The 13,107-nt window shown below is 51.5% G+C and overlaps 1 protein-coding gene across 4 annotated transcripts in view; it reads left to right on the forward strand.

The window, feature by feature from the left end:
* Window positions 1–13,107, forward strand: part of LOC126574644 (uncharacterized) — a 67,638-nt gene that overhangs the window by 19,540 nt on the left and 34,991 nt on the right. For all 4 annotated transcript variants that reach the window (XM_050234965.1, XM_050234966.1, XM_050234964.1 and 1 more), the window contains one exon: window positions 2,468–2,574. The gene's annotated coding sequence lies outside the window, so the exon portion shown is untranslated. The remainder of the gene's footprint in view (window positions 1–2,467; window positions 2,575–13,107) is intronic.

Raw genomic sequence — 13,107 nt, forward strand, 5'->3', positions numbered from 1 at the left:
TCTATCGCATGTGATACAGCGTGGGGTATGGAGCGGAGTGTTTGCAATCTGCTTCGTGTTTGCTAGCAGTGACTAAGGGAGTTTGGTTTTTGTGGTGTCGCAAGCCGCGTCGGTCACGATTGATTCAATGTCGTTGTGTGGAAACGAATAAAGTATGAGGAATATCTATGTTGCCTAACAAATTAGTTTAGTTAATACAACATAGATTAAGGCGATGTTTTTGTACTTATTTATCTGGACCAACAATCGACGACCAATCTTCGTCTGTTGAAGAAGATTCCTCTATAGCTTTAGGTCAACCGTCTTCGTTCTCTAGTTTCTCAGTCCAGTATAATCAGAATCAGAGTTTAATCAAGACCTTTCAGTCCATCAGAAACATCGAAAAGGGCTTTGTAGGTTTGGCCGTCATCTATTATGCTTATACTATTCTTAACAATTTACTACTTACTTCTCCGGCACTACAACCGACGTGCCCTGCCACAGAAGATTCCTCCACCGCTTGTGATCGTCCGCTAAGTCGTAATTCCTGCTATTCTGGCATCAATGTCGATACTGCCGCTCCATCTCGATTTCGGCCTACCAACCCCTCTCTGTCCATCCAGTAAGGCTCGCGCGACATTGAGATCATCATACAACGCAATATCCTGAAAAAGATTCCAAAAAGTCCAAATGAAGAATTTCGCGTAAGTCATGACGCCATGTTATGCCCCTCAAACAAATACGAAGACAGTTGTTATTCCTACGATCAATCTCCGAGTAAATTACAATCCAACTGGTAATCGAAAAACTCGCCCGGAACAAGCAGCACCAGCAGACGAAAAGCAATAATTTAGAACCACCACCCCCCATAGCCGATGGTGACAAGCGCGGCACTTCGCTTTCCCCGAATCCTGCCTCCAAAAAACAGGAAAACACGGATGACGATGAAGTGTGGTGAAAGCACCTGGCTGCTCCCTTCTGGCCACTGTTTGCCAAATCTAAATGGACGATCGAAATCCTGATTGCGCTCCACCACCCTTTGGCATCTGATCATACTTATCAGACCTCAGAGAGACCTCCAGATGGGGCAAGAGTGGGCCCACCCAACAACAACTCGCCACCCCCCCTCCGCGCTTAAGGTGTCCACAGTTCACGATCAATCAATAATGGCCGTGTCTTGAGTTCGAAACTCCACTTCCTGAACCTTCCTATCTACGCCTTGGCTTTCCTCTGTTATTTGTGTCCTGTGCTCCCCATTTATCGATGGTTCACTGTTATCGCTCCCGATCACTCTAATGCCCTTAATGTGCTGCTGTTGTCCGCGATGTTGTTGAAAGACCAACACTTATTTGGGTTTATCGGCGTGGGTGGGCCCGTGCCAGAGCCGCCTCGATCTCGATCTACCAACATCGCACGGTGTAGATCTTGAATCTAACCAAACCCAGGCCTGTCGTGGCGCCGTAGCCCTCCTGAGTTCATGTTTATCACTATAATTTACCCTCCACAACCAAAACCCAAGATCTCTCGTTCGCTCGCTCTGTTTCATTGCTCAATGGGATCATCTCTCTCCCTCTTCCTCTCAATCGCACGGGCCCACCGTGTGAACACACAAGCTCGATCAAATTGGTGCGAAGAAATGGAGGAAAGTGAAGGATTTTGGGGGAGTGAAGCGATGCTTGGACCAAACCCAAGAGACCGTCTGCTGGTCCGAACCCTTTCGCTGCATTCGTTCGCTGCCACCTTTACGCCTCGACCAGATTGCCGCCGCTGTCCGCAGCCTCCGGTAATTTACTGACCGTAAACCACCACCATCACTACCATCTCACGACCAGCAACCCCCCCCCCCCCCCCCCCCCCGGGGGATGGGATGCAATGGAGTAAATGAAGTAATCAGAAAATGTGATTTTGGGCCTGTTTACATCACCTCCCTCCGCGTGCGCCTCAAGCCCCCAGTTTGTTGCTTCCTTCTTTGCTTCTTTCATTCATTCGTTCGGCGGTCATCCCCTTTTGGTGCCTTTTGTGTGTGGCGGTCGGAAAAACGGCAATTGTTTCCTATTGTTTTTCTTCCCTCCCTCCTTTCTTCTCGGCCTTTTTTCATCTCACCGCCACCACTCTTTCCCCCAGCGCTGAATGGAGGAGAGTTTGGAGATTTACCGGATTCTTCGCTCGATCGTTCGCTCAGGTCGCTAAGCCTCTTCTTTTCCCTCATGTCACAATGAGCTTTTCTCACCCTCTTGCTGTTTGTGCACTCTGCTTTGTTGCCGGAGTACACTACTGTGACCGCAGGCCCCGTTTCGTTTCGTGCCGTTACGATCCCCAATTCTGGCGCCACGTGCAGATCGCACAGATCGCGTTGGATCTTTAATTAGCGTTGCGCGGGTGAGGAGTAGCATCAGGGGCCCGGAGGAAGGCGAACAGTTCGTTTGCTGTTACTGTGACAGTTCTCACCTAAATCTTTTCGCATCCCATTTTCTCTTCCCTTTCACAGGAGGAAAACTATTGGCAAATGGTACCAGCAGCCATCTGAGAGGGCGGCAAACCTGAGACAACCCCTCGACACTCGACCAGCACACAGTTTGCAACGAAACGCTACAGGTAAGCCCACGGCGATGGCCTCCAACTCTGGTTGGCACATTTTGCTATAAAAGTAAATTAAAATTTATGGCACCAAAACTCGCCAACCGGAGCTTCCCGGTGATCGAGAAGATCGTTATCGCGATCGTACCATCGAATGGCACACAGCCAGCCAGCCAGCCAGTCAGTCAGTCAGCCAGAGAGCTGCCTGTTCCTAGTTACGGCACCGATATCGGATTGCAAATGTGGTCCACAGATGGACACGGAGACACAGAGACAGTTTGCCGGTCGCCGGTGAGTCGTGAGGTTGTAATTCTACACTTCAGCCCCTCAGTGCCTTACGCCAACCGAGCTCCGATGCCGATCGGACACAAATGGCACACGAGGGTCCAACCCCGAAAACCGCAAACATCAAACCAAACCGAACCGTCGGTCAAGCGGATGTAACAATATCTCAATCTCTTAGCTAATCTCGAGACGGCGCGAAACGCTAGAGGCAATCCGTGGGCCCTCAGTCGAGCAGCTTCGACTTCTTTTCGAGTTTTTCCTCGGGAAGCAATTTGTCATGCAATCAATTAATCGTCCCCGAGGGTCTCGGTACACGGGCCGGGTCGATCCGTAGCGGACCGAGTTGCACTGGAAACCCACCAAACACACGCACATCGCTCACCACAAACACAAATAACACAAATTTAGCCTAATTGACGGAAAAAGAGGTGGAAAGATTGAGTGATCCGTCGTCCGTTCCGATCGTTGAGCCGTGGGGAGGGGACGGGTAAGGTATCTAAACCCTCTCATCAACATGCCATACAAAGCAGGCCCCCCTTTTTTCGATCTGGAAGGCGGAAGTGCGATCGTTAGCCAAACGGTTCCGACCCCCCAGGAGGGGGGGGGGGCTCTTCGGAACCAACCGGTTCATCGGGTCAATGCAAGATGTGAGAAGCAAGATTCTGGCGATTGCCATGGATACCAGGGCATGGATGAAGAGGCGGATCGTTGCCACCGGACAGCACCCCGGATCACACCAAAGGATGGTATCGTGATCGGCAGAGCAATCGGCATCGACCGGTTCGCATCACGCATCAAAAACCGACGCGATTGCGATCGCTCGAGATCGTTTGCTCTTTTTTCCTGTTGTTGTTGTTGTTGCGGTTTGATGTTTGGCTTATGCAACCGATCGATCGATCGATCCGTGCGTTCATCAAACACTCACACGGCACACAAACACCACCAAAAACATTAATCAGAATCATGGTTGGTTTGATGAGAATCGCGTTAGAGACCGAGCTGACACGCTGACGCTGACGCGATCGAGATCATTTCATCCCGTGTGGCCATTACACAATAGAGCATCCCTCTGCCCGATGATTGGGATTGCCGGTGGTGATGATGGGAAGTGCGTTTCGGAGTACGCTCCGTGGCACTCCGGGGAGTTCCTGTTACCGATGATTTCGCTCGATCGCGCCTCACTTTGGCGCCTTTTTACGACGCACTGCCGGCACACCACGGATGAGCTAACGGTTTGATTGATGGGCCAAACCATTTCCCTCCAGGAGTTTGTCTTCGTTTCGTTTCCTCCACTCGTCCCGTTCCACCTTTGCTCACCATTCGATTGATGAAATATCGATCATATCGATCATACAGTGCCGCCATCTCTGTTGCCGTTGCCGTCGGTAACCTTTTGCGTCGCAAACGATCGCTAACCACGTATCGGCGGCATCCGGTGAGGCTGTTGTGACGCTTCACGGCAGGCACCCCAAAAAAACCGCACGCCACCGGTAATCAATATCTTTCATTAGGAAATGGTGTTGCTGGTGCTGGTGGTGGCGTGCGAGGGCCAGAGTGTAAAGGCCCTTGGCTTGTTGCTGAACGGCTTCCAATCAAGCCACGGCCCCGGCGAAAGATCGAGACCGAGACCGAGACGGACGACGACGATTGCATCTTCCGATGAACCATAACTTTCGATTTTGTTTCATTCAAGCCCATCCGACCATCGAACGTCGATTGGATCCCCATTCGTGGTGGTGGTACGGGGGTCCTACGCCTAATTATGCTCTAACTCCCCCCCTACTGCACGTTCCTTCTTCTCAAAATAAACGCACACACGAGCGTGCGGACGCGTGCGCACTGACTGCGCGTCAAACTCTCACTTTCACGGCGCCCAGAAGGGAGTTGCATCTCCCGGGCTGGCTGGCTGGCTGGCTAGCGAAGAAGGAAGGAAAAAAACTGTCTAAAAATGGCCAAACCGCGCACCAACCGAAGCCACGATACCGACGGTGCGTGTGCTCAGCGCCGTGTGGTTGCTTTCGATCGCCCCCGGGGGATTACCGCTCCAGCTCCGGCCCGAACCCGAGATTGGTTGCTAGCAGCTGTTGATGGTGGCCGCATGACAGTTGTCGTCGTTCGTGGTGCCGTTTCGGTGCCAAACACAAATCGTATAATTTATGATCGGCTCACAGGGAAGCATCTCGGGAATATCGGGTGCTTAGGAGTGGCCAATACGGTCCCAAAAAAAATGAAGTAAGAAAAAAAGCAATCCCATAACCTAATCCAAAAATCACTGATCAACACAGCCACAAATGACAGTTGGCTAGCGCACCACCAGCCACCGAGCCACAAACTTGTCCCTGGTATTAACCAACGAACGTTCGAACCTTTTTTGCTGGGCGATTATCAAAATTCATAGCTACGCCGGCTCAAGTTTCGCTGTTTGATATTAGAGTATTATTAATCGCTGACATCTGATCAGATTGATCCCGGTGATCAATCTGAACTTACTATCTAGTGACAAAGACCAAGATTACATAAACATTCGGGAGAGATTTTCCTAACTTAATGCAGCACGCCTGGACTACCATTTATGCACAGGAATGGCGGATGCGGATGTTAAATATTCCCGTTTTCGTAATGGATCACCAACCTACTTGCAACCAAAGGGGACGGAACCAAAACATCTCATCACTCTCGCTTTCGTGCTGGCAACAGATGTGGCTGCACGGTTTCAGAACCGGCGAGAACCCTCCTACCACGATCGAACGGAAGCAATCCCCCGCTCTCCCCCCGACAAACAATTATCTTCTAGCTCGAGGCAGCTTCAAGAGCGAGGAAGGAAAAGGTCTGTGTTTTGATCGTGACAACAAGAATGCGGCATTCCAATTCTATAATTACACTCCTAAAACGAATCGAGAAACACGCTCCAACGACACCCAAACAAAGCCGCCTTCCCTCCCCCTCTGCGGTACCTCCCTTTTTGATTCCGAAACAGATGCACTTCCGTTGCAATCCGTGCCCAGGCGAGCAGAGGGCAATGCACATGCAACATGACGATGACGATGAATCATAAATCAATCTCAGACTAGCAGCACAAGAAGAGCAAGCTGCTGCCGCAGGGTTCCGTTGCGTTGGAGGAAGCAACTATGCGGTGGCATCATCATCCCGCGGATGCGCCAGTCTGGTGGCCTCTATCGACTGCTCTTTAGCAATCGGGAACAACTCCGCCAACGACACGAACCATTTGCTGCTGCTGCTGGGCTGTGTGCGTCAGCAAATCTTGCATGGTCGCCCGCCGTTCTGTCCGTCCTGGGGCGATGATGCGTTTGATTTGCAATGGCCCGGGATTCCCAAACCACGTCATCGTTGCTGTGGCGAGAACCAGTTGTACTGTCGGTGCGTTCTGACGTCTTTCGAAATGATTTTTCGAAGCTGTAGAAGGTGCCTTGAGCCGGAAAGTGCTTTATGCAACTGTTACTTGCCATTTGGAGACCGAGAAACACAATTTCCACTCCATTTGTTCATTTCTATTCCACTAATCCCTTTAAGAAATGTTTTCGCGAATGGTACTCGAACTGTTCTACTCCCGATACCATCAACATTTAACCTTTCGAGCGAGCCAATCAATCAGCAAGAACTTCGACCGACTGGAGCCCAATTTTCGCAATCCTGCCAACCTCTGCGATGCACCGCCATCGCTTTGTCTCGCAGTTCCGTGAGAACCGACCAAGTCAACAAGCTTACTTTCAGAAAGTTACTAGGCTAGCTACTCCGTAACTAGGCGGCCAGAAGTACCCCCGGCAAGGGAGTGAATGAGCAATACAGGCAGTACAGCGAGCGTCATCCTCATTCACAAACGCAAATAGCTCGCGCTTATGCGCCGTAGCATCGGTGGCGCTGGCGTAAACACTCGGCCATCTCCTCATTACCATATAGATGAGTCCCGGGGCTTGTAAAGACAAATGACAAACAAGCACACACACCCAGACACACGTCACATTGGAACAAAGCACCAAGTAGTTGAGCACTGGCTGGACAAAACCATCGAATGTGCGGACCGAGCGAACGAACCCAGTATTTGCATTTTGCACTTTAGTCACATGTCTGCCCCAGCATCACCGAGTCACACCACGACACCACAGGAAGTGCCTGCGATGCGATCTCCAAGTCTGCAACCATTCGCAACCGGGAGTCCCCTTACGCGTCCAACAAGAATTATGATTCGACGTGGCCGCCGGCTTGCTTTATCGACTCTAACTGCTTCCGCTCGCTCGCTCGCTCGTTCGCCCGTTTGTCGCTAACCGCGAGCGCCTCCGGATGCACCGGAACACGGACCGTGCGGAATAACCGCGGTGCCGGACCCCGCCCGCCCGCCCAAAGGAGGGTGCCTCGAGATGAAGGAACTGAGCTGATCAAGAAATTAGGTTACAGTGTCAGTGGATCGTTGTCGTTGCCAGCGAACAAGATTTGCATTTTCTGTCCAACTGGTGGTCCAAAAGTAAGAAGAAGAACTACAACGACCACGTCCGGTCGGTCAGTTTAACGGGGATTAACGATGGCCACGCAGACGTCGCTTAATCCGAGCCGGGGTTTGGGTGACAAAAAACTTTCCAAAACGGCTCAGAAGCGATCTTGATACAATTTTTGGTCACCAGCTTTATCGCCAAAAACAAGGCAAGTTGCTACACAGTGTGCGGTCCAGTCCGATGGCCCAGTTTCGATTCGAGATCATACCTCACGGATCACACCGATCGTTACATTGTATTCCGCCACCTCGCGGAGGCGGAGAAGTCAGAACGTTGACCGACAACCGACATTACGTTTTACGTTGTCACATACAACACCTTCATACGGCTTTGATTCGATCAGGGACCCCCAAGATACCACACAGAGCTGACTGACCAGTGTACTAATAGGAGCCCAGGAGTGGTGTCGGCCCGGTCACGAGATCTGGCTTCTGGCATCGATCTGGCTGGTGGTGCACGATCCATTACATAAAACCCTGCGCCACAGCGAAGTACCTGAAGCCGTAAAACTGTCGCGGGGCAGCAGCTGCAGCCGCAGCCGCAGCGTGTAAGCACGCACGCACACGACGTTAATCACACACCACGATCGCCACGACCAGATGACAGATCACGTGGTGGTGGAAGTGGCACCCCAGTCCCCGTGTTCCCGAGACTTCCCGACGGTCTGTCAAGCCGTGCTGGAGCGAACTGATTTATTGCCGATCGAACGCGAGCGAGCAAGCGACGCGCGCACTAATGCAGAACAATTAATCTTTTGGTTCTTGTTTCGCGTGAGAGCCGCAGTACCGTTGTTTAACCTTGGTCCCGATGCCCTTTTCGAAGGAGGGAATTGAAGCAAATGACTTGGAGGAAACTCCAACACACCTGCAACACAATTTGAGGCTGATAACACGAGTTTCGTGAGTTGTTTTGTGATGTTATGGTTCCCTCCAAACAACACCAATCACAGGGCCCTTCTGGAAGGGCAAGCGATCAGCTTTGGCCATCCGGGAAGATGGCCACCGCCAGGTCACCTCACCTTTGCCACTGACTAATGAAGACAAATAACGGTTCCTCCGCGCGCGAGGATTGTTTCGCGTCGTAAATCAAGTCACCGTTTCAATCGGATGGCCTGGCGTGATCCGCGTGATGGTTCCTAAACGGTCGTTATCTGAAATTGAATCCGACGGAGTTCTGGCGTCCACCACCTCCCCTCCGAAGATGAGCCCAGACATCGAGGTATCCTCTGCAGCGCAATCCTTAAACGACGTAATTAAACATTCCCAAGAACGGTTCAGCATCCCGCGCCATCGAGCCATTTCCGGGCACCGTCTCTCTCGGACCCATAAATCATACGATCATGCGGCACGAAGCATGCCGCCTCTGTTTTTGGCGTAAATTAACTTCTTCGGAAACGTGCCAGATCAACACCCGATCATCATCATCCCGGTCGGCTCCATCTCATTACGCTGACCTCCGGTGTTAATTCCCATTGACCTCTCCGTCAGAGCCCACAAACACACAGCTGCAGCGCGCCCTCGCTGAGAGATATGTCGTGGCCCCTTTCACTTGGCAAACGGTCTCGGTTGCTGCCGTGGCTGCAATCTACGGATCGTTCACGTTCCATTCATCTCCTCTATCGGGATGGATTCCGACGGTCGTGTACTTGGTCGTGTTACGTCGAGTACCCTCGGTGCATCTGCCCACAAAGCGCGACTTCGTTTCGAAAGTGAGCGTGCTGCTGCCGGTGACTCGGTGACTGTTTGATGAAATCGAAACCATAGGAAGACCGTAGGACACCGGGTGGGTAAACATAGCATTACCGGGATTGGTAGTGGGCTCGCGGACTGGGTGACTCGCCACCATCTGCTCCCCAAGGGCTAGGGCTGGGACGCTTGACCCAGTCTGTGACCCGCAGAGAGTTTCAGCGGAAGTCGCCGAGTGCTCTCGCCTGTCGCTGCGATCACCGCGCGCGACTTGACCGAAAATTTCTCCCTCAAGATCGTTCCGTCGTCGTCGTCGTCGTCGTCGTTCCGTTTGAAGTCCTCGTCCAGTGCCTATGCTGAAAGCCATGCTAATGAGCACTCTCGAGCACACAACAACAACCATTGCGACCAACCAAACACGTACCAATATGGGATACTCTGGCACAAGGAAAGGACTGAGGGGGAGGCGGAGCGAGCGATCATATGCTCACGATCATGGTACGTTTGACCTCGCGCTGTCGCACTCGAGCGTGATGTATGTTTGCGCGATCTCGTGGTCTTAAGAGGAGCGCGAGCGCGAGCGCGCGCGCGATTCCCAATCATACAAAGACCGACCGAACAGTTGGATGATCCGGCGCTGTGCTCTGTCGCACGAATGAAGCGTGTGAATGGCATGTAATCGACCACCACCGACTGCAACGACGATGTATCTCGCGTTCGCTGTTTTACGAGTGCAACCCCTGTTTTGATTGAAGAGCAAACGAGGCAAACGAGCATTTCGTGGTTCATAATTCATAATCAACTGTTCGTGCTGCTGTCGGTGGCGAATTGCAACAAATATCCGTTTCATTTGATTATGCAAATTGATCGAAGTCGTTCAATGAAATGTAAACAGCACGAAGGAGGATCCGTGATCGTATATTTATTTGAAGGGATCTGATCCATTTGAAAATCCACTGACAGCGAGGATTGAGCAATGTGGCCACCCGTGGTGGGTCTACTAAACATAAAGATCGAGCGATATGTGTTATGCGTCGCTATCTCAACATCAAAAGCTATGCTCTGTCCCTTTACGACCATTTACAACGTGGCAGCGTCAAGTAAATCACTTGATAATTAGATGCCAACCGCCGTGAAATGCTTATCTGTGAACAGCAAACATGTTTAGCATGAGTTTAAGTGTGATCGTACACATAACATAAAGTTGATGTCCCCTAAATCAGCCAAAAAAGAGTTGAAGGTGTAAAATCCATGACGATTCGTTCCGCTCATAAATTTGGAATCCATTTTGGGAACAAGCGTGATAACGCACGCCGGTTACTGTGCCACGAAAACGATTATCTGTGGTTCCTCGTTTATGGAATAACAAGAGCTAGTGTTCTGCACGTCATTCAGACACCATAACACCATTCGATCGATCACCTTGGAGGAGAAGGAGGAACACCTTGCCGAGTGACACAACCGCGTGTATCGACGGCGTTACCAGAACGGAAGAGAGGGTCATTGGCCACGGTCATCAACACACAGACCACCACCGATCGGTCTCCTTGGACAGCAACAAAACCGTTTTCGTGGAGTTTTATTGGTCTGACTCCCGGGAGTGACCATTCCCATTATAAACGCTTCGACGCATCTTCCTCACCGGCGGTGACCTAATGAGAGCGACGTGAACCCTCACTTCGGGAACAGTAAAAATGGGACGCGAGAAGATGATGGTGCCCGCCTATCCCGGTGGCCCCGGTGGTCTCCCGGTGATGCCAGCCAGCCAGCCAGCCAGAGCCAAGGTCTAACTGTTGTTTCATTTCCGTGGCCATTGTTTCTGGCTAGGGGGAAAAGGGAGGAAACCATAATTCCCGGAGTGCCCACCGGAGACCAAAAAGGGGGCCACATGAACATGATGCGCTCATCCGGCGGCGGCGTCTAAAGCCGCCTTAATTGGATTAAACAGTTGGACAAATTCACCTGCGCAACACGATAGTACCGCTGCGAACCATGGCCCTTGTGCCATGTCAAACCCCTTTCCCGACTTATCGAACCCGCACAACGCCGGAAAATGCTGGAAATGGACGAACAAAAAGGGAGATACAGAGAGAGAAGGCGTGGAGAATTTTTAATCAGAATAGTTTCAATGTTTTCACGCATCAAGGGGCACGCACTTACGCCACAACTTACCCACACAAGCGCAAGAGCCGAAGTGTGTCATCGTTCACCGACGACGATCGGAGAAACGGAGAAGGAAAATGATGATGAAAACTGCCGGCTGCCATTCTCAGTCTGCGCTCCACTCCATCCCCACGACTTTCCAATTAACAAATTTCCATCAAATCCCCCTCTCACGGAATGCATCAACCATGGCGGACGGGCGGGCGGGCGGTGGCGTTGCATATGGTTTCTTCCTTCTCCATGGAACGCTAGACGCAACCGCACCGCCACGTGGGAATGAGAACTTTTAATCAAAACAAAAGCATTTAATCGAGTCCCTCCTCCCAACCTACCGAAGAGACCTCTCTTTTGCTCCAGGAAGAGGAGGTTTGTTCGGAACGAAACTCCAAACCGCGAACCGCGGAAGGAGGAGTGGCGCGTCCGTCAACGCGCGTGTCATCGCGCGTGATGCGGAAAGAGACCACCATCGTGGCGCAGTCTCCGCAGTTGAAAAACCACAGGTTTGGTCGCGAGATCCAATGAAACCGGAAGCGACCGACCTGGGGACCCGTGTCTTTTTCTTTCGTTTCGTCCGGGAAACTCCGAGAAAAGCATGTGGTGAGTGGTGGCGTTCGATGCGCACAAGACGTGGTGTCTTGTCAATTGGTTTGTTGGTCGTTTTTCGCGCGCGCTCGCTCGCAGGATGCGATTAGGCGTGCGCTCGAAATGATACTCTGTTGGAAGGTACGTCGTCGGCGCTGAGACGCTCCATTATGTCACTGGAAATTGATGGGTTGGTGAGCATCGCACTGGCGCTGTTGAGTGTGACAAACAGTTTTTTGCTGCGAATGTTTCTGTATTTGGTCCCCTTCAGCCATCAAGCCATCAAGCTTGAAGGTGTTGGCGGAATGGACATGATAATAGATGATTTTCGGTTGTGATGAAGGCCGTTATCTTATGTCACCTGAATGTGTCTGTGTTCCGGACTGGAAGCAATAAAGTGATTATGTAAACGAACCAAATAAGAGATGTTTACCACAATACACATAGTATACAGTATTCCATCTCCCCAGCTACTTCCTTTTGTGCAGCTCAATCCTCTGTCTACACGAGAGAGACACTGGGGTGCCATTACAATTCGCTCGCAATGTAAATATACACAAATCCCCTTCAAATGCGCAGTGCACATGGCAAACCAAACAAATCATCCGACGACAAATGCATGACAAGCATCCGGGCGAACGATAACGAGCTGGCGAAGCAGTGATCGTGACGTGTTTGAGCTCTCGCGTTCTGCCGCAAAGCGTGATTTGGCAACCGTTGTGCTGCTGCTGCTGCTGCTGTTGCTTCCGCTTCGCAAACCAATAATTCTCGTGAATGATTGCCCTGGTGCTGGTGCCCGCTATCGGCTGGACGCGATCTTAATAGGATCATTATTTTATTAGCTAACGTTTTAGCATAAAAAAAACCTGGCATCGACCTGGCGACCGACACGAGTAGTGCACGAGCGAAAACCCCACGGGAAGCCACCATGGAATGTTGCATCATTCATTGCCTCGCGCGGTTGCGATCAGATGAGTACCACACCAGCAGCAGCAGCACGTGTGCCGGCGAAAATGCAAAAACCCTCCGGGGATGCCACCCTCCGTTCGTCGACTGCATCATTCACTGCAACCGGGCAACCAAATCCAAGACAAATGGTGCTACACACAAGGAGAGGGACGGTGGACTCGTGAGATCGTTCATCGTATCATCTCCTCCATAACGGGGCCCGCAAGCCGGAGTGACACCCGCTAACGCCCCGACTCGAACAACATAACCATTATGCTCCAACGGCAACAGCAGCAACAGCAACAGCTGGTTGTGGTTGAGGAAGAGCACCTGGCGTGTCCCGGGGTGCCCGTCGGTGGTCGCTCATATCTCAATCAGTT

This window comes from Anopheles aquasalis, chromosome 3 (assembly GCF_943734665.1).
Source record: "Anopheles aquasalis chromosome 3, idAnoAquaMG_Q_19, whole genome shotgun sequence".
Classification (NCBI taxonomy): Eukaryota; Metazoa; Arthropoda; class Insecta; order Diptera; family Culicidae; genus Anopheles; species Anopheles aquasalis.